The 21,663-nt window shown below is 40.1% G+C and overlaps 1 protein-coding gene across 3 annotated transcripts in view; it reads left to right on the top strand.

Annotated features, from left to right (window-relative positions):
- The first annotated feature begins 813 nt into the window (after positions 1 to 813).
- The window catches only part of SNTG1 (syntrophin gamma 1), a 902,129-nt gene continuing 881,279 nt past the window's right edge, over positions 814 to 21,663 (top strand). Inside the window, exons 1-2 of one of the 3 annotated variants that reach the window (XM_086695809.1) lie at positions 814 to 1,306; positions 1,708 to 2,498. The gene's annotated coding sequence lies outside the window, so the exon portion shown is untranslated. The remainder of the gene's footprint in view (positions 1,307 to 1,707; positions 2,499 to 21,663) is intronic. The other 2 variants (XM_086695810.1, XM_025922739.2) reach the window with 2 other exon arrangements.

Here is a 21,663-nt window from a genome sequence, read left to right as displayed (position 1 = left end):
TCCCCTGCGCACGATTCCTGCGAGGCGAGCTCCACACAGCGTTCGCGGCGCGCAACGTCTCCACCGCGCGCGGCCTCCTGCGGCTCGAGCCCGGGGCTCCCCCGCCCGGGCAGGGAAGGGGGCGCAGCGCGGCCAAACAGCTCAAAGTCCAAGGAAAACACGGACTTTGCTTGTGAGTAATAACCCGCCGGAGCGATCCCGGTGCAACCACGTTTCAGCTCCTGAGGACCAGCGAGCTCCGTGCCCGCCGCTCGCGCCCCCCCCGCCCCCAGCCCCTCGCTCCGCCCGCGCCTCGCGGAGCGCGCGTGCCCTGCGGGAGGCGGAGACCGGCCATCCCGCCTGGACCGCCCGGATCTGCGCGCCCGTCCGCGATGGTCGCGGGGGAGGGCAGTTGCACTCCGGGCTTAGTCGCTGCGGGCAGACTCGGGGGCCAGGATGCGGAGAGAGTGCCGGGGGGCGGGGAGGGGGGAGGCCGGCGACAGCGCCAGCCCCTCTCCTACCGCCCTGCAGAAATTAGTGCTTCGCTCCACCTCCCCGCTCCCGCGCCCCTCCCGCACCCGCAGTAATTCTTTCCCCAATTTCCTCCCAAGTGTACTCAATTTCCTGGCGCAGAAATGCACACAAGTTCCGAGCCTGAAGGGGTGGGCTACGTGCACTGTATTTTCCCTCTTCACTTACACGTAGCTTCCAGGCGGGTAGGATTTGGATCAGTTTCCCAACAGTTTCAACGCGGTGTGCGCCAATTCCCCCAGCTCCCCGCTGTCGTGTCTGCTGCACCCGTGTAGAGCGTGGGCGGCGAATCCCTCGGTGGCCGCCCTGGGGACCACCCACGCAAGCCCTTCCCGGGGCGTGCTGTCAGCCGGTTGTTGAGAGCAGGTGGAATGGGCAGAAGTGGGGGACCCGCGCACGGCGGGAGCGAAGTGGCTGCAAGGCCTGGGGGACTCCGGCCCGGAGGGGCTAGGGGCGGCCTCGGAGACTAGGGGGTGCGAGGAAAACCCAGGCCAAGGGCCCGGTGGGTTGGGCATTGTTCTGGCTTTACAGGGGCGGGGATGGTCGAACCCTCCCGCTGACTTTACGCATTTCTTATTGGATCCTTTGTGGAATCAGACTCTCCACACACCCCTGCGGGAGCCTGGGCCGTGGGCGGCGCGAGAGCACTGCCCCGGGAACGCAGCCTCCCGAGGCTCCCGGCTGGCCGAGCCGTTTCACGAGACTCCCCGAGCACTGCCACTCACACGAACCGCGTCCGGCTGGATCCTCTTAGCTGCTCTGCAACGATTCCGATCCAGTTCAGCAGCGTTTAAAGGTAGCAAAGCCGACATGCCTTCTCTTTCCCTTTTCTCGTCCTCTGTCCTTTTATGTTGTTAACGAACCTGTCATTTCTGCTTGGAAGGTTCAAGAAATACCCACGACCTCTTTACTGTGTCTAACCCAGGGATTTCAGATGGGGCTTTTCAGAATTTAAGTGTGGTCTCCCCCTGCCCCCCCCATTGGTAATCAAGATTGCGGAGTCGTCCAAAACAGCCCTTTCCATTTTCTGTAATTAGAGACCCAAAGAAACTCTGGATTTTCCACGGCACATAATCTATATTTATTCATATTCTCTCTCTCTCCCTCCCTCTCTCCCTCTCTCCCTCTCTCTCTCCCCCCTCCTTCCTCGTGCGCGTGTATGCGCGCGCTTGTGCGTGCGTTTCCTTTCATTTCTAGCATTAGGAAACTCGTTCAGGGCCACTGAAAAGTCAGGAGAGGCCTCATCTCCCACGGATTCCTACCTCCAGGGTCAGATAATGCCCGGAAACGTTGGCACCAAACAAGTCTGAGAGTATTATTTTGGAGAAACCGTTAACCCCTACCAAAATACAAAGCGCCAGAGGAAAGCAGGTGAGACTCGAAGACAAGGAAGCCCTTTGCGTTCGCTGGTGGAGGAAAGTGCGATCTGGGGACGGGCTGGGGGGCCCCGGTCCTTCTGCTTCAGCACCGGAGGGGATGGACAGCGTCTCCGGACCGGGCTGCAGCAACAGGGACGGACCTGCGCTGCCCTTGCCGCCACTGTCGTCGCCACGGGCATCTGGGCTCCCTGCTCCTCGCAGCTAAAAGGCGGTGCCTCCTGATACCCCCTGGTCCCCCTCCCCCCCACTTTCCTTGATAGACGAAAAGTAACCTTTCTCATCCACCTGCTAAACTACAATCCAGGGCTCTGAGGAGTCCTCTGGTTCTGCAGATTAAACTCCCAGCAACAACTTCAAGAATAATTCTCCGTAGGGGGCTGGGAGGAATGCACCCAGAAGAGTGAGGTTGAAGTTCTTAGAGGCTCTGAAAAATCATGGGCTCCGCAGAAGGGGTCGGAATGCTCAAAGGCCCACACTTCATGATATAAACAGAATGCTCACCAGAGGGTTGCAACTGTTTTGGAAACAGCTTTGTGAGAGGAGGTTCCAGATCTAGTCACATCCCTACGTTAGAGAAACTGAAAGACTTCTAATTCCTTTACTTGGATGGTAAGTGATAATGCTGTTCTATTTACTTACAACGCTGATGATCTTTTAAATAAAGGTTGTAACAGAAAGATTATAAACACTATTACCTTGCCTTGTGGATTAAGGAGGATATAATTTTATTTTTAAAAGATTGTTCCTACATCGTGATCTCAGGAAACCTCTTGCCTCATTAAATAGGATATTTTACTTCTCTGAGCCTCTTATGTGACAAGAATATTAAAAATAATATATATTGCCTTTTATGATTATAGTAAACTCTTGGTTGGGTATTTTTTTTTAGTGCTGATCTAATAAGTTTTCGAATTTGTGTGTGTCTTTTTTTTTCAAAACTAATATAATCTGGCATTTTGTAAAAGGCTGGGTTTTTTTTTTTTTTTTTTGTCTTACGCATGCAGTTTAAAGTGATCTTATCTGTGTTATACAGTATGCAAGACTCAAAGTTACAAGTAGAGATGGGTTAGCCATCTCTTCTATCATATTTTACATGATCGTAATTTGCCAAACCATGTATAAGAACAAACACATTTATACAGACACCCTTGATCCTTCCCTCTACCCCAACCCCCAAGTATACTTACACCTGTAGAATCTTACCTCAAGAAATACACACATTTTTACTTAGCATAGTCTTTCCAGCCTTTTAAATCTTAAGACGCCCGGCTCAAACCAGATCTGCCAGAGGCAGAAAATGAGAAGCTTTAGCGTGCCTTTTTAGGAGAGCTGGGGTTTGATAGCATTCTGACTTCTTCATTCTACAAAATGTATTTGCCACTGAAATCCAAAAAGCGATAGGCCAATAGGTTCTTGACAAACCATAAACTTTCAAGTGTTAATTAAATCTGTTTTCTGTTGATTTGTATTTCTGAAGTCTTCCCCTGGAGCTTTAAAAGAACAATCTTTCACAGTGACCTTGATAAGCATTCTGCTTTAATAAAAAGGGTTCACTGGGTAAAGGCAGTTACACAAATTTATAGCATCTGCCTGACATTTCACTAAGAGCTTGATCAATTCCAACGAGAACATTCAGTTCAGTGGACAGTGTTGACTTACAAGTATGGACTTTTACAATCATGTAAATACATGTGATGCTATATGCATATGCAACACTGTGGAAATAGTTTGCCCCTTTGAAAAATTATAGTAACTTTAGGTTTCTCTTTTAATTTCATAGTTCGTATATAACTGATGATAAAACGCCTCTAATGCGTATCCATACCTACACTCCTCAATTTCAACACAGAAATCATCTGAGGCAGTGAAGATGGGATTTGTTGCTGAGTCGATGGGCCCTTATTTTCCATTGGCTTAGAGTGGCAGTTACACTCTGAGGAAAAATCATTCTCAACTGTCACTTACTGCTTACCATGAACCTGCTTGCTTAGCAGAAAGGGACAGAGGCATCTATGTCACTGAGCTCCTTGGGGGCTATTTTGCCCTATATAGGTCAGAAATGATAATCTGAGGAAAAGAAAATGTGCCATTGATTTGGATTCCTTCCCAGGAGACTTAAAAATGTTCTCCTAACACCACCAGATTTTTTTTTTCCTAATCTGAGAGATGTGGAAGTGAAATTACCACGTAGAATGACTAATCATGTTTTAAGAGAGTTATAGAATATTGTTAGGCTTTTATTTTGGATATCAATGAATTAACATAGAGAGACTCCCCTGGTCGGCAGAGCATAAAAAGAAAGCAGAGATGTATTCCAGGAAGCATAGCTGTGGGTTTGTGGCCGCAGTTACCTTCTTAGAGGTAGAGGGGGCAGGCTTGCCCTATGTGTGGCTGAACTGCACAGAGTAATAAGTTACCTTTGCCTAATTCCTTTGGAGATTTAACCATAGGAATAAATAACTCTAACTCACCCATCCAAGTTCGGGCAAGGTACGTGGAAGCTCGTGTCAATCCTTGTCTTTGGGGAAATGTCATTACATTGAGATAGGCTTTTGCAGGCGAACTCAATGCCTGCCTACATGCTAATATCTAACCGCTCTCCTCCAAAAATAGAAGAAGAAAAAAAAAAGAGTTGATGGGCTAATGAACCACATCTTCCTTTTGTACAGAATCACCTGTCTTTAAAGAGCAATCTATAATTTATTCCAGGACATCCATATCTTATTAAAGTAAGCTGTTTTGATAATTATTTTGGTCTGTTAATGCATGTGGTTTGGCCAGTACCAGACAGAGTAATTCAACATCCCCTCTCCTGGGGTTGCCGAGGAGGGCGGATGTTTTGCTGGTAGGGCTAAGTACTGTTGGCTGTTGCTTATACTCAAAAGAGAAAAAAGAAATAGGATTGCATAATCAGGAAAATGGAAAGTGTATATAGGACAGAGGATAATTAACAATGAGCCCTGGAATGTGTTCAGTTGCTCTTCTTTTAGTAAGAAATAGTTGAGAATGAAACAGGGAGTTCTGACCTGAATCTTTAATTAATAAAAAAAATGTTATAAAGCTACTTCTTGGTTAACTTTTGGTGTAGACCATCTAAATATTAATTTGATATTCTAAGGTAAGTATTGATATCATCAGATCATATTGGATTTGAATATCCTGTTTGCCTTTGGAATTTTTGCTTGAGCTGGAATCAAGTTATACACATATTTATCAAAACATGTAGAAGCATGAAATGATTATTATTGGAACTTAAGAAGGCACCCGGTAATCGATTTTTATTTTTGTACCACTTAAAAATGTAAATTCCAGGCAAACAGTCACTTATTCATCCAATTCTAACAAGCAAGGCAGAAGCCACTGGCGAAGAAAAGCATATTGTAAGTCAGAAGTTATTTCTATAGTCATCTCACCTCCCCAAAAACCTGTACAGTGAGTCATAGAATAGCACTCAAATGGAAAGAGACCTCTTATTTAGGTATATTCTCTCCGTTTAGCTTAGTAGAATGAGTTGTACATGGCGTGTGTTGAAAGAGACCAACATGTTGCAGCATAAAATATGTGAGGCATTATGATGTAGCAGAACAAGTGCTGTTTGACAATTAGAAGATCGGGGCCCTTGAACTGCTTGTCATTAGAGTTTGGATAAGTCACTCAACCCACTGAAACTTAATTTTTCTTCCCTGAAAGAAGATATTTACCTACCAATTAGGGTACAGTGCTTTATATATGTGGGATATAAATATTTGTGGAATGAATGCCTAGTCTATGAAAGGTTGAAAAGTCACAATATGATGCTTTTGAGAGCATTTTGGACATTAGAGTGCTGTATCTTTGAATTATTGTAAATAATCGTTAAGAGCATTAATTCCTTAATTCATTGAAAAATTCCCTGCTGATTACTAACTATATGGTCACCATGTGTCTTACATTTAAGAACTTAGGTGTAGGGAATATCGTATTTCCTGTTAATTCAGCACCAATTTTCTTACAGTTTTTAATTGAATCAATATGAGAATGCAGGTAGGGCCTGGTTTAAAAATGTTTATTACTCAAAATTAACACCATGTTTCATACCAAATAGCCAGGCCTAGGTCAGCATCACTCGAGTTCATTTTAACTACTTTCATTTTGACCTTAAATGGAGCAATCGCTACCTTTGTGTCACCATTTTCCGATCTGTAAAGGAAGAATGATATTATTAGTTAATAAGGAGACTCACGGGATTAAATGGACTTTACAACTGAATATCTAAAAATACATCAGAATGCATTTGATTTGATTTAGGGCTAGCGAGGATGGAGAGAAGTGTGGACAACGTGGACCAATACAGGGGGATGTCCTGGAAATGCTGTGAAGATTAGCCCAAAGCTTAGATTCTACTTGGGAATGTCTCAGGAAATCTCAAGAACATCCCATTGCTGTTTTTGTTTTTTTTTTCCTTAAATTAAGTTTTAAAAGTGACTATAATTTTTTAATGTAATTTTTTGAACATGCAGTCTTTACAGATTTCTGTAGTATCACTAAAAATACTCTGATAGTATGTTTAAGAAATCTAAATTGTGATGAAAATTATAAAATTACCTACTTATTGATAGAATGTAAAGTTTTTTTTTTTTTTTGGTTTTATTTGTTATCAGTTTCCAAAAAGGAAAAAGGAAATTAACAACAGAGAAAGGAAATTGGAAAAAAAAAAAAAAAAGCAGGAAATGAAAGGCCATTAAAATATGTCATGTGACCAAAATCTTTATCTTTGAATTATTATGAAGATTGTTCTATACAAAGCATCAGAAGATCATTCCAGATTTTCACAGATTTAGTCTTGAAATTATTAGCAAAGCTAAAGTAATAGTATTTTTTTTAATTAAAAGAGTCATCAAATCAATGCATTAGAATAGTGGTTAATTTTTTGTCACTTCATCACATTTAATGTACATGCACAGATTTTACAAATTACAGTTTGTAAAGTAGTTATAAATACATTTATATTTAGCAAATATATTACCAGTTACTCAGCATTTCAGAGCTGAAGATTTAATTTTTTACAGGAATAAATACTTACTTGATAAATTCACTAAATAAGTTCACAGAATGTACGAGTCTTTCCAAATTGTACCAGAATTTTAGCAGTAATGTTATATATTCATATAAAACAGTTGAAAAAATAATACATTCTCTTTAAATGTTTTCAAAGGGATCCATGATGAGAAATAAGGAAGTCTCTGAGATTAAGAAATTTAAAATGTTGATAAGCAAAGAGTATCAATTACATCATTAAACATCCATTGAGTACATAGGAAGTCTAGAATCAAATGTCATTTTCTCATCAACTGATTATATGACCTTGGGTTAATCACTTTATCTTATTTTACTAGCTCAGCATTTTCTTGATTGTTTTGGGAAATCATTATCATGTCTCTTAGAAAACAAACACACAGAAACCCATAGGTGTAGCTGAGCTCAAAACTTTTCTTCTGTTTCCCTCAGATCTTTTTTCTTGAAAACATTCCCGTACCCTTATGGTGAAAAGTACATGGCATTTAGAATCAGTTGAATCCTGGAATTGAGTCTCATTAGCTATACAAACTTGGGCAATGGATGTAAACTCTGAGTCTCTATTTTCATGTGTAAAACGAAAGGTTTCCACCTCTCGCGTGGTTGGGAATAGGGCATGTAGAAGGGCTAAGTGCCCTGCCCCCACCCAGCAGGAAATCGGTCAAGTTGGTGGTGTTTGTTATTACGTAGCTTGTTCCCCATCCACATCCTGTGGCTCTGACCGTCCCACCATTTTCTCTTACTGTTTTTCCAGACAAATCTCCTGTGTTGTCTTCCAAAGCATACCATACTTACACTACCTGGCTCTCTTCTTCACGCTTTGTCCTATAGGCCGTTTCTTTCTCCGTTGACACATCTAAACCTACATTTCTTTGTGTAGATTGTAACTTGCAATGCCTACGGGGCTCAGGCGTGGAAGCTACTGAGTGTGGCTGGCCAGTAGGGCCTGCAGCAAACTGCTGAGAGCAATACCACCCCCTCCCACCCCCCCCCCCCCCCAGGAGTTTCCTGACTCTCAATGCTCCTCAATTAGAGCAAACTCTGGGAACTGACAGCAGAGTTTTGTGTGCAGTCTCCTCATTTTCAGCTAATTTAACATTTCGAGTTTTTTTTTTTTTTTTTTTTAATAGAACCAAGTGCATCACAAGCTGGCCTCACAGTACATAGGGTGCATTTTGTGCTGTAGCCCGCAGAGCCATACTCTTCTGAGTTGAGTGGCATTTGTTAAACCCGACGTGCTTAGTCGGAGTCTTTTACTAGTCCTCTCTGTTTTTTTATCTAAAAATACGAGAATGAACCATGACTTGGCAAAAAACAAAAAACCAAAAAAACAAAAAAAACCCTTCATCTTAATACCTTGTAGAAGTTTCCAAGCAATAAATCTCAAATAATGAGGAGTGGCTGATATGAAGTAGATAGTCCATGTCTTTGATGGTCAAAAATATAGCGGGGGAAAGATAGTTTATAGAATAAATAGGAATGGGGATAGGTCAACAGTATTCCATAATGTATTTTCTTCTAGCCTCTCTTCTTACTATTATCTTTCTTTTCTCGTATGGACGCAGCAGCAACAGTAACTCCGATGCTAACCTTGACTGACCTGTTAGGTGAAGAGAAGGAAAGATAATCATTTATTGGTAACAGACAGTAGTCTTTTAAGCGCAAAGCACTCCTCCTGTCCCCCAACACAGGTTTTAGTGCACTCTTCAGGAAGGAAAGGGGGGCTGTCTTACCGGATAGAAGGAACAGCAGCTGTCCGCTGTCGTGTTACCGGCCAGCCTACGAAACATTTCCAAGTCATCTCACCATCCAGTGCTGATAGAATATTCCCCCAAAGTGGGCTCCGAGGCCTATTGTGTCTCCAAGAGCTTGCTTTTCTAAGAAAGAACCTTTTAAGCTGAAATGTAGGCAATGTGCCCTTCAGTGTCATTCGTGCACCAAAGCTTTGCGGGTGTCCTTTCTACTTTATTGCTCCGAAGTGAGTAATGTCAAAAGGCCATACAAACAGTGTAAGAGAAGAGACCAGTGCGAGGAAGAGTACTTCTTGCTGGATAGCGTTCTCCTTGGCGGTGTTTTTCTTTTCTTTCTTTTTTTCCCCAGCAGTTTTAAATAATATATCCTCATTTATCATATGATAATCCTGCTCCATTTTCACTAGACTATTTGTCTTTGTTTTTCTCTGGTCTGGTTTTTTTTTTTTTTTTTCAACGTTTATTTATTTTTGGGACAGAGAGAGACAGAGCATGAACAGGGGAGGGGCAGAGAGAGAGGGAGACACAGAATCGGAAGCAGGCTCCAGGTTCTGAGCCATCGGCCCAGAGCCTGACGCGGGGCTCGAACTCACGGACCGCGAGATCGTGACCTGGCTGAAGGCAGACGTTTAACCGACTGAGCCACCCAGGCGCCCCTCTCTGGTCTGGTTTTAATCTTGAAGAAGTAACACTCCTAAACGCAGATTAATTGCCTACATCTTGCGCCACGTATGATAGACAATATGACCAAGAAGTAATACGATAGGGCACAATTACCCTAATTACCCTAATACAATAGGGCACAAATTACCTCAATTTACTTGAGGTAAATAAGAATAAGTAGTTCATCTAATTCATTCACTTCACAGACAGGCTGTGCGTTTCTTCTCTTCGAGCTCATCATTTTCTCTGCTTATAAATCCTTCAAGTGATTTACCTGTTCCCCACCCAGTCAACTGATTTTTATTTTCCGTTTTGTGTTTTCTTTCTAGGACAATACCTTTTAAGAAAGTCCCTTGACATTGTTGTATCGAATCTTCGTAGAACATGATATGTTCCGGGAAACTTCACCTTTGCCTTTAATTTCCATTCATACTATGATTCTCTGGCATTTTGTATGATGTTTACAGTGTTTTTTGTTTCTGTTTTTTTTTATTTAAATCCCCGTTAGGGAGTCTCATGTGATTGTCATGGCAGACCTGTGAGGTTGACTGTCATTCCTGTTTTGCAAATGAGATAACTGCGATCAGGGCAAGTTTTCTCTAGATTAAATCAATTCTCTAGACTTCTGTCTAGATTAACTTACAATTAAGGTTTGGTTAATACTTTGTACTTTCCCACATTCTATAGGTGGTTTGGGGGGACGCACTGGCACCTGTTACTTGCATATCTCGCCTCACACATGCTTCACTTGCTGTAGATTGTGATAAAAATAAAACTCAGCAACTGTATTTTACTGACATTTTACAAAGTTACTGGAGGAGTTTAGATTCTTGAGGATCTTGAAGGGCTCCCATATTATCTTGACCCTAATCTTATATAGATAGGGAGGTTTGTGGACCACCTCATGACATTTTGAAGTCATAATTTCAAAGCATCATGGAGTCATGAAGGACCAGCGTTAATTCTGTTGCAGTAATTCAGACTGGAGGTGATAGGAATGTGACCTAATGGGATAAGGTTAAAAAAGGAGTCAATTAAAACTGGATGATCAGATGAGAGTGATGCCACTAATAAACAAGAGAAGAATCAAGAAGGAGAGACCATATGAGATAATGTATTCAATACGCACCAGAAAAATGCTAAAGCATATAAATATAAAATGCTGTTCTTTGGAAGGAACCGTGTCACATCCGACTTGGGACACGTCAGAGGAGTGGTGAAAGGGTATAACAGCCACATGGCAGGTGAAGGAACCCTTTGTTTCAGAAAGAGGGTAAAACCTGACTTACGAGACTCAGTTATCACAATAAAGATTATTTCTGAAACTACAAAAATATATTAACTATTTAAGAGAATGAAGGGAAGATAGTTGTTTATGAACGTAACCATCCATATTTGGGAATGGAAAAGTAATAGGAGACCGGATTAGAAAAAAATACTTAGAAACGTGTGAGGGAAAATACATAACATTTCAAGAACACTGTTGATTGGTTAACACTGTTGATGCTGTGGAAGTAAAAGTAATAAGGATTCAAGTGCCTTTGGGTTCACACGAAAGTCAGTCATTGGGCATCTTGGAGAGAACAGTTTTTGAAAACTGATTCAGATAACCTTTAAGAGTGTGAGGTCTTAAGGGTCAAACTAAGGCCAAGGGCTACCACATTCATGCTAAGAATGTATAAGAAGCAATACAGTTACCTTTTCACTCCCAGTTCACAACCCCCATTAAAATCTGGCGAGACCACATTTCTGGGAAAGTGAATACTTTGTTGCATTACTTTGTTGCAAATCTTGCCTGTGGTGATGGAGGTCTGGTGAGAGAAAATATCGTTTGTTACAGAGTAAATCTAAAAGAGATACACATAATACTTGGGAAGAGATCTACTTATAAGCTTTTATTTTTCCTATTATTTCAATACTTATTTTAGGGGATCACATAAAATATGTAAAATATGCAATAATTGTTCTTTTGTTTCAGTTACTGGAAAATGAACTTTTCTCCATTAATAATGATGCAACGTAGTATTGACTTTACTGAAAGGCTGAAATTAATTTCAAATAATAACGTCTTTTTCATTATATCCTCCTTTGTATCCGTATCTATATTATTGGTCCTTTCTGCTTTAGGTGTGTAATATTTACATATTTTTTCTAAAAGAAATTTCTGAGTATGAAATTGGGTACAAGAGATCTTCAGACCTAAGCCTCCTCTGTACTTTTTATCTCTCATTGAGCTGAATGACCTAGAAGGACCACAGAAGTATTGCGACGTCCATCCGAACGGCTAGACTTTCCAAAAGAGTTCAGGCAAACAAGATATTTGCTCTTGCCTAATATTCAAATTCCTTTCTCAAGCCACTCAAATTCCCCAGATAATTGCCCGGCTTTACCTTAGTACCAAAGGAGTAAATTATCCACTTTTTGGAGGCCAGTTTTCTTTTTTTTTTTTTTTTAATTTTTCTTTCAACGTTTATTTATTTTTGGGACAGAGAGAGAGACAGAGCATGAACGGGGGAGGGGCAGAGAGAGAGGGAGACACAGAATCGGAAACAGGCTCCAGGCTCTGAGCCATCAGCCCAGAGCCTGACGCGGGGCTCGAACTCACGGACCGCGAGATCGTGACCTGAGCTGAAGTCGGACGCTTAACCGACTGCGCCACCCAGGCGCCCCTGGAGGGCAGTTTTCTAAACCACTAGTGTGCCATTTACCAAATTACCTTTTCAGTGCACTAAAAGACTCCCCAGTAACCCTGAAGGAGTTAATGTGCCACCAAACAGTGGGTGATTTACTCCCTCATCTCCCATGGAATCCAATGGTATAGAGTGGCAATGTGAGCTTTTGCTTTGAATCAATGAGGCACATTTGAGTCACCGTCGGGCATGGAGTCAGTGATTCTCTGGGAGGCTAAGCCATAGAGGACAGGAGGTGTTTATCAATGTGGAGGAGGGCAAAGGGGAGAGGTAAGGCAGGTAATGCTGCCAACCATTATCTGAATGGAATTCCTGCGCCAGTGTCTGTGTACCTGGCAGTGTTAGGCTAGTTAGCAATCCATGGGCACAAGGAATGATCTGGTTATGGGTTTACACAAAGTTCTCTGTGAGGTAATCAACTCCTTTCCTTTTGATGTAGTGACCATTGGGTTTTTGTTTTGTTTTGTTTTGTTTTTTGTTTTTTTGTCCTGGCCTCATTTGAGACGTGGAATAATTTCTTTCCTGCCAATTGTAAATCTCCATGACTTAAATGCAAATGAGCTTACTAAAGGCAACTCTTTGGTTATAATCCTTCTCTCATTCCTCCATAAACTTACCAATCGTTGTAGCGATTCGTGTCTACTTTAGTAGTTATGGTCATCTTCTGTTACACTGATATTTCACCTGGCATAGCAAATGGCAACATTTTTTTTAAAGGATTTTTTCATCCTACCTGTGGGTCCTGTTTAAAATAGTATATGCACACATACGTCTACTGAATAAATCACAGGTATCCTGCATTATTTTAGGGGATACTATCAAAAATTTGAAAACTGCTAAATATTTACCAGTTATGCTTATGAATAAATGAAATTGTTTTGAGAAAGAAGCAATTCTATTACGTACGATGCGAATTTTGTGAAAATGAATTTCTTTAAATCATATCCAAACTTTAGTTCTCTGTGAAAATGCCTTGACATATATAAAAACAGTATAATCGTAGAATAATCAATTAAATGAAGCTTAGAAATCCCTTATGCTATTTTTATACACATGTAAAGCCCCCCAACAGGCTATTTTCTCCTGAACAGAATTAACAAAACTCCAAACGAAATACAGTCACTTCCTTCCATGTGTAGCCCCAGAATATTTGCATAAGAGCCAAATCACTCAGCCTTTTCAGGTTTATCAAGAATGCGTACACATTAAGATATTGAATCCTAGGAGCAAAATGGAACTCAAATACATAAAAGTTGCAGGCATCAATCTGAGACTATATCATAACTACTCTTCACGAACATGGAAATTGAGCAGTTGGAACAAGGCCGATACATGGCCAAAAAAAAAAAAAAAAAAGTTTGGCAATGGATGAATTACTTAGCATTTCTTTTTGTGAAGAATAAAAGCTTTCTGGCTTCCAACAAAGAGTTTGTGAGCTGTATGGCAGTATTTTGAACAAGGAGATCATTTATAAATGCAGTCTTTATATTTAGGAAATGATTACGGGATGCAGCTGCCGTTTTTAATGACTTTTAATAAAGCACGTTATAAAGTGAATTAGCAATAAATGTTTACCAGATGATAGCGAATCAAGACATTATAGAACATCGTTAGATCTGTGTATTCGATTGTTCAAGCTATATGCCAGTTCCTGGAATACTGGTGGGTTTGTAATTTTCTGGGATGTTTTGAAGGGAAGTTCAAGGCAGATTAAAGTTTAATGAATGGGTTTACTATATCAACTAGCTCTGCTAAAACAGTAAAAACTTTAGTTATGTAAGTGATTAAGTGAACGGTCTTCAATTTTCTTAAATTTCTACAATATATGGAAGTGTAAAATGAGATAATGGGATTCATACGTTAGTACATGAAGATACGATATTTCAACCACGTTAAATTCTTGAGTCTTTGATAAAGAAGGGTGAATGTACTTTGTAGAAAACAAAATAGTTAGAAAAAAATCTGTGTTCCACACTTGTTTTGTTGGCGTTGCCAAAATTCTAAATTTCACCGTGAAGTGGTCAGAATACTGATGAGTAGAGGAGGGCACAGCTCCTAATTTAGTGGTTTCTGTTCGTACAAGTATTTGTAGGCCACCTCGGCATGCAGAGTAATACAGCAGAGTTTCCTTTTAAAGACTAAGCTCAGTCTCGGACCTCAAGAAGGTTAGAGTGTAATGAGGCCAAGGAGGGATGTCCAGAACCACAGACTCATTACAAGGTACAACCTGAACTGTAGTCACTGGCAGATTGTCAGGTTAGGAAACGGACCCTCAGAAAATTGTTGAGGTTGGTTGGCAGACTCAGATGAGTGCATGGCTGAGTTGAAATGGGACCAGACATTATGGCGTCATTAGTGGTGGCACTCTGAGAATGGGGAAAGAACATGAAATCATGTTTCATGAGGATCTCTCTGTGGAACCATCGTGCAGGGTAAATGAGCAACATGGGGTAAGAAGCTAGAGAACAGACAAGTGGTAAGTCTTCCCTCCAGCAACTGTGACCGAATGCCCATCATAGATGCAGCGAGGGACAGCGGTGCTGTATTCGGACCGTCTCTTTTTTTCAACTTTCTGTTCCTCTTTACATCATTATAGATTCAAAGGGTGTTGCAGAGTCGGTTTCTTGTGAAACTTTTCCCCAGCTTCCCCCCAGGGTGACTTTTTACATAATTATAAAATAGTACCCCATAGTCCCAGCAGTGGACATTTGCACATTACCGTGAAACAAACTCTCTTATTTAGAGTTCGCCCATTTTTATCTCAACCCATTTGTATGTGTGTGTGTTTGTTTCTGCTGGGTGTAGTTTTATGTTATTTACACCATGCATAGATTTACATAACCACCACCACAATCAAGATATACAACTGTTTTAACACCACAAAAGAACTTCCTTGTTCTAACCCTTAAGCCCCACTTACCTACCCAGCACTAATCCATTCTCTAGAATTTTGCCATTTTGAGAATGCTATATAAATGCCATCATATAATATATAATCTTTTGAGATTGACTTTTATTTTTCCACTCAGTAAAATGCCTTTGAGATCCATTCAAGTTGGTGCATATGTCAGAAGTTTATCCTTTGAATTGGTGAATCGTATTCCATGGTTGGTTTGTTCTACCAGTTTGTTGGCCTATCTAGTGGATGAAGAACTTTTGGGTTGTTTCAAATTTGGGGCCACAATGAGTACATTGTTATAAACATTCACCTGTATGTAGTTTGTTACATAGTAATAGATAGCCAGAATGTCTCATTATAAGTATACTTCGATACTTATCGGGATATGTTAATAATGCGTATCAGGAAGGCAGGTAAGGGGTGCCTGGGTGGCTCAATCGGTTGAGCATCTACTCTTGATTTTGGCTCCATTCATGATCCCAGGGTCATGGGATGAAGCCCTGTGTCAGACTCCACGCTGAGAGTGGAGCCGGCTTAAAATTCTCTTTCTCTCTCCCTCTGCCCCTCTTTCCTGCCCTCTCTCTCTCTCTTTCTCTCTCTCTCTAAAAATAAAAATATTTTTAAAAAGGCAGATAATATACTGTAGAAAACAAAGGATTTTGAACAAGTAATACTGTTTTAAACTCCGGTTTTCCACTGATGAATGGTCAATTTATACCAGTTACTTTTGCTCTATGAACACTACTTTCTGATACATAATAGGTGTAAAGCAGTATTTTTCTAAGAACTAATGCAGACATTTAAGTAATTCAATAATGTTCCCACACAATTGTTGATTTTCTAAAAAGCGTTTTAGTTAACGCCATATGTACTTGATTTTATAATGTTTCACACATCATATAACAGTAAGGATGTGGGTATGCAGATTTTAAAAATATGCATCATGTGTGGGGCATCTGGGTGGCTCAGTCAGTTAAGCGTCTGACTTGGGCTCGGGTCATGATCTCACGGTTTGTGCGCTGGAGCCCCACGTTGGGCTCTGTGCTGACAGCTCAGAGCCTGGAGCCTGCTTCCGATTCTGTCTCCCTCTCTCTGCCCTCCCTCCCTTGCTCACGCTCTGTCTCTCTCTCTCTCTCAAAAATAAATATGCATTAAATTAAGAAAATAAATAAAAAAATCTGCATAATGTGTACAAATCTAGATTGCTGGCAGTTTACCTTATTTAGAAGTTCACACATACATTTACAAAAACTTGCCCATATATTGTGCCACATAACAAAACCACACCAAATTTCGAATGTTTAAAATTCCAAAGGCATGGTCTTTAATCAGTAGCATTCAATTAAAAAAGCAATCAATTTAAAAACGCTGGAGTCTTTTCAATAAATGGTGCTGGCGCAACTAGGCATGCACATGAGTAAAAAATGAATCTAGACACAAATCTCATACCCTTCTTAAGAAGTAACTCAAAATGGATCCTAGACCTAAATGTAAAATACAAACGGTGAAACACAGGACAACATCGAAAGTCTAAGACCACAAAACAGACTCTTAACTACAGAGAACAAACTGAGGGTTGCTGGAGGCCAGGTAGGCAGGGGGATGGGCTAGATGGGTGATGGGTACCAAGCAGGGCACTGGTTGGGATGAGTCCTAGGTGTTGTATGTAAGTGATGAATCAGTACATTCTACACCTGAAACTACTATTATGCTGTGTGTTAACTTACCAGAATTCGGTTAAGAACTTCTAACTGTAAAAAAGAAAAAGAAGAAAATCTAGATGACCTTAGGTATGGTGATGACTTGTTAGATCCAATACGAAGACACAATTCCTTAGAAAAATAATTGAGTAATTGAGAAGTTGGATTTCACTGAAATGAAAAACTTCTGCTCTGTGACAGATAATGTCAAGGGAATGAGAAGACAAGCCACAGACTGGGAGAAAATTATTTGTAAAAGACATATTTGATAAAGGACTATTAACAAAATATATAAAGAACTCTTTTTTTTTTTTTTTTTTTTTTTTTTTAAATTTTTTTTTTTTTTTTCAACGTTTATTTATTTTTGGGACAGAGAGAGACAGAGCATGAACGGGGGAGGGGCAGAGAGAGAGGGAGACACAGAATCGGAAACAGGCTCCAGGCTCTGAGCCATCAGCCCAGAGCCCGACGCGGGGCTCGAACTCACAGACCGCGAGATCGTGACCTGGCTGAAGTCGGACGCTTAACCGACTGCGCCACCCAGGCGCCCCAAGAACTCTTAAAACTCAACAATAGAAGAGTGAGCAACCCAATAAAATAAAATTAGCAAAAGACCTAGACGGACCCTCACCGAAGAAGAGGTACAGATGGCAAAAAGCCTATGAAAAGATGTTTAACATTATACGCAATTAAGGAATTACACATTAACGCGAGATACTACTATGTACCCATTAGAACAGCCCAAGTGCAAAAACATTGACAATACCTAATGCTGGTGAGGATTTGGAGCAGAAAGAACTCTAACTCATTGCCGGTGGGAAAGCAAAATGGTACCACCTCTTTGGAAGACCACTTTGCAGTGTCTTACAAATCTGAACATAATCTGACCATACAACCCAACAGTTGTGCTTTTTGGTATTACCCAATGAATCGGAAGCATATGTCCACACAAAAACCTGCACCTGGGTGTTTATAGCAGCTTTTCTCATAATTGCCAAAACTTGGAAGCAGTCGAGATGTATTTCAGTAGCTAAGTGGATAAACTGACAAAGGAATAAACAGACATTGGAATATTATTCACTTCTAAAAAGAAATGAGCTGTCAAGATCCAGTTTCTCTGCTGATTTCCTGGTGCTTTGCCCTACCATATTGTCAGTGCTCAAAAATAGTTGTTGCATGAGTGAACGTCTACCTTTTTAAGTTTTTTTTTTCAACGTTTATTTATTTTTGGGACAGAGAGAGACAGAGCATGAATGGGGGAGGGGCAGAGAGAGAGGGAGACACAGAATCAGAAACAGGCTCTGAGCCATCAGCCCAGAGCCCGACGCGGGGCTCGAACTCACGAACCACGAGATCGTGACCTGGCTGAAGTCGGACGCTTAACCGACTGCGCCACCCAGGCGCCCCTATGTCTACCTTTTTAAAGTCTTGTGTATAGTTTCTGCTGTGATGTTTAACGTTAATGCAATTCCATTTACTTTTCTTCTAAACTTTTTTTTTTGAAAAATTTCAATCCTCCGAAAAGGTTGAAAGAATAGTACAGTAAACACCTTTAGATCCTTCACCGAGACTATTTGTTAATAACAGTTTCATTATGACGTTCCGTGCTATATTAAGTGATACACTGTCTCTGACTGTCTCAAACTAGTCATTATTGCCGTTTTTTTTAAAAATAGCACATCTTTAGATTTACTGACAATTTCTCTGTTCATTATGGCTTTCTAAAAAATAAACTGAAAAAAATAATGAATAAAAAATAAGTTGCAATACAATTTCCATAACATAATATTGAGCCTTTTAGAATATATAACTCAGTGGTTTTCCGTATATTTACAAGGTCGTGCAAACCATCACCACTATCTAATTTCAGAATATTTTCATCACCCAGAAAGAAACTCTGTACCTTTTTCTTCTCTTCTCAGCCCTTAGCAAACCCCTGCTGTGTTTTCCATCTCTAGCTTAGAATGGATTTCCCTCTTCTGGGCATATCATATAAATAGAACCATAAAATCTGGGCTTTTTCACATAATAATGTTAAAGTTCATTCATGTTGTAGAATGAATGAATACTCTATTTTCATATATGTATAATCTATTGCATGAATATACACATTTTGTTTGTCTCATCAGTTGATGGGCATTTTGGTGTTTCCACACTTCAGACTGTTTTGAATAGTTATTAATGTTCATCTACAAGTTTTTCTGTGAAAATACATTTTCACTTCTCGTGGGTATGTACCTACCAGGAGTGAAGTTGCCTGATCATATGGTTCACATTTTGATTCACATTTTGAAAAACTGCAAAACTGTTTTCCAAAGCAGCTGCACCATTTTCTACTCCCACCAAAAATGTGTGAAGGACCCAATTTCTCTACATCCTTACTGACCCTTGTCATGTCCATGGTTTTGATTATAGCCATCCTACTGGGTGTCAGTGGTATCTCCTTGTTTTGATTTGCATTTATCTGATGATTAGTGATGTTGAGCATTGTTTCATGTGATTATTGGCTAACTATATGTCTTGTTTAGAGGAATGTCTATACAAATGCTTTGCCTAGTTTTTAAACTTTTATTTATTTTTGTCTTCTTAACGTTTATTCATTTATTTTGAGAGAGAACAAGCAGGGGAGGGGTGGAGAGAGAAAAACTCCCAAGGAGGCTCCATGCCGTCCGTGCAGAGCCACACGCAGGTCCTCAACTCACAGACCGTGAGATCATGGCCTGAGCTGAAATCAAGAGTCAGGCACTTAACCGACTGAGCCACCCTGGTGTCCCTGCTTTGCCTAGTTTTTAAGTGGAGTGTTTGTCTTTTTGGTGATGGCTTGTAAGAGTTCTTTTTATATTCTGGGCATTAGAACATTATCAGTTATATGATTCAGAATATCTTCTCCAATTATATAGCTTTTTGTTTTTTTCATTCTTTTGCATGTGGGTATGCAGGTGTCCCGACACCATTTGTTGAAGAGATTATTTTTCATCATTGACCGACCTTGGCACCTTTCTTGGAAATCAGTGGGCCACTGATGTAAGGGTTTATTCTTGGACCCCATTTTTTTCATTGCTCTGGATGTCTGTGCTCATCCTAGGACGACATAGTCTTATCATTGTACTTTTGTACTAAGTTTCAAAATAGGCAGGTGAACCCATTCACTTTTACTCCACCTTGCATGATTCCCATTCAGTCATGTGATGGTTACTTGTTTGTAACTTCCTCAACTCAATGCTAGAAAGTTGAAAGGGATGCTAATATGCATTACCTCGTCTCTGCTTAGCTTAGAATTTGTTCAGGAAAGAGACGAGGCATCAGCATGAAAGAATAAGTACATACGTAAAATTCATATCCAAGATATTGACTTTCTTTGTGACTCCATAAGCTCATAATAGAAATCAAATATGCTTAGAGAAATAAATGGAACAGTCTCTGAGACTAGAGTGTGTGTGAGCAAGTCTCTTCTGGAATGAGTGCTCTGAGGCTGGTACCCATAACCTTAACCTGTATTTGATTTAGTTACTCTCTTGTTCTTGTCATGGATGACTTACTTCACCATGGATATCTTCTCTGATTATGTGCACTTTTCCTTGCAAAAAATACCTTTCCCTCCCATGGTTATCTTTCCTGGTCATATATACCTATATGTGTGTGTGTGTGTGCGTGTGTGTGTGTGTGTGTGTGTCTATCTTATGCAGATTTATGTACATATATAATATGTATACCATAGATGTAACACATAAAGATATGAATTGTAACATGTATTATCATATACCATTTATATGTGTGTACATTACATGGATGATGTGTACGTTGTATACATATGTGTGTTATATACAACATTGTTTATGTAATTGGATATATGTAATATATACAATATGAATATATAGTATGCATATGTAATGTTATATATTATATATAACATGTTTATATTACATATATAGAGCTATATATTATATACATAATGTTGTATATAATATGCATATACTAGAGAATATATTACATATGTTATATATACACATCTATAAAATATTTACCTGAAATGTGTAATATGTTCTTTGTCATATTGTCACATGGAATTTCTTTGAGGGAAAGCAGGATGGAATGGTAGTTGCAAACTAAGAAATTCATGGAAGCTTGAGCCATATTCCACTTGAGGATTGAATTACTAATTCAAGGAAGAAATGCTGTAATTGAGAAAGGAAAGATTGCTATTTGGGTGGGAGAGACCTCAAGGGCAAAGCTATTGATTAGAAAACATTCCCCTCGAGGGTATGTATCTTATGATAGCTTTTGTTCCAGTAAGTGAAATGAATGCAAAGTAAACCCAAAAATAATTGTCAATGCTGTGATTATCTATATAGTTCATGTGACATTTCATAAAAAAATACAAGTGCAAAAAAATACTTGTGTAAGCCTGTGAAATATCCTTTTGAACAGGTAATAAGTTGATTTAAAATCTAATTTTCTAGGGAAATATGGGTTACAGTATGAGATGCCCAATCAGACAAATATTTTAAACAAGTTTAGGCATGTGTGTTACAAATGGATCTTTGACAGGCTTAGACAAGAAGCTTGGAGACAAATGCAGAAATCAAGGAATTGCTTCTCTTTGAATTTGTGGAGAAAAAGTCTTGGATATGGGTTTATAAGTCATCATTATACGTCTCTGTGAGAAGGCCTGAGAAATCAATGCCAATACTTACTTAGCACCAGGAATTTGAATCTATCCAGTACCATAAAGGTTGTCTAGATTACTGGTTAATAAAACTGGCCAAGCAGTTTTGGGAAGCTTTTACATGTATGAATAGACCCTATTCTAGATTTCTTAACTCTTAATCGTATTCCTGTAACGAGAGAGTAGCAAAATAGAAGTGTGTGTGTGTATGTTACAGCTCTCCTGGACATTCTGGTGTTGTCTTCTGAGAATACATGTTTGCGGAGCACCCTGACAAAATGAGGAATCAGAAGCATATCATCATGGAGTGCCTGAGTGTCTCAGTTAGTTGAGCGTCTGACTCTTGATTT

The sequence above is a fragment of the Puma concolor genome, chromosome F2, assembly GCF_028749965.1.
Source record: "Puma concolor isolate L17-30 chromosome F2, mPumCon1.1.hap2, whole genome shotgun sequence".
Lineage (NCBI taxonomy): Eukaryota > Metazoa > Chordata > Mammalia > Carnivora > Felidae > Puma > Puma concolor.
This window is presented reverse-complemented; position numbering and strand designations above follow the sequence as displayed.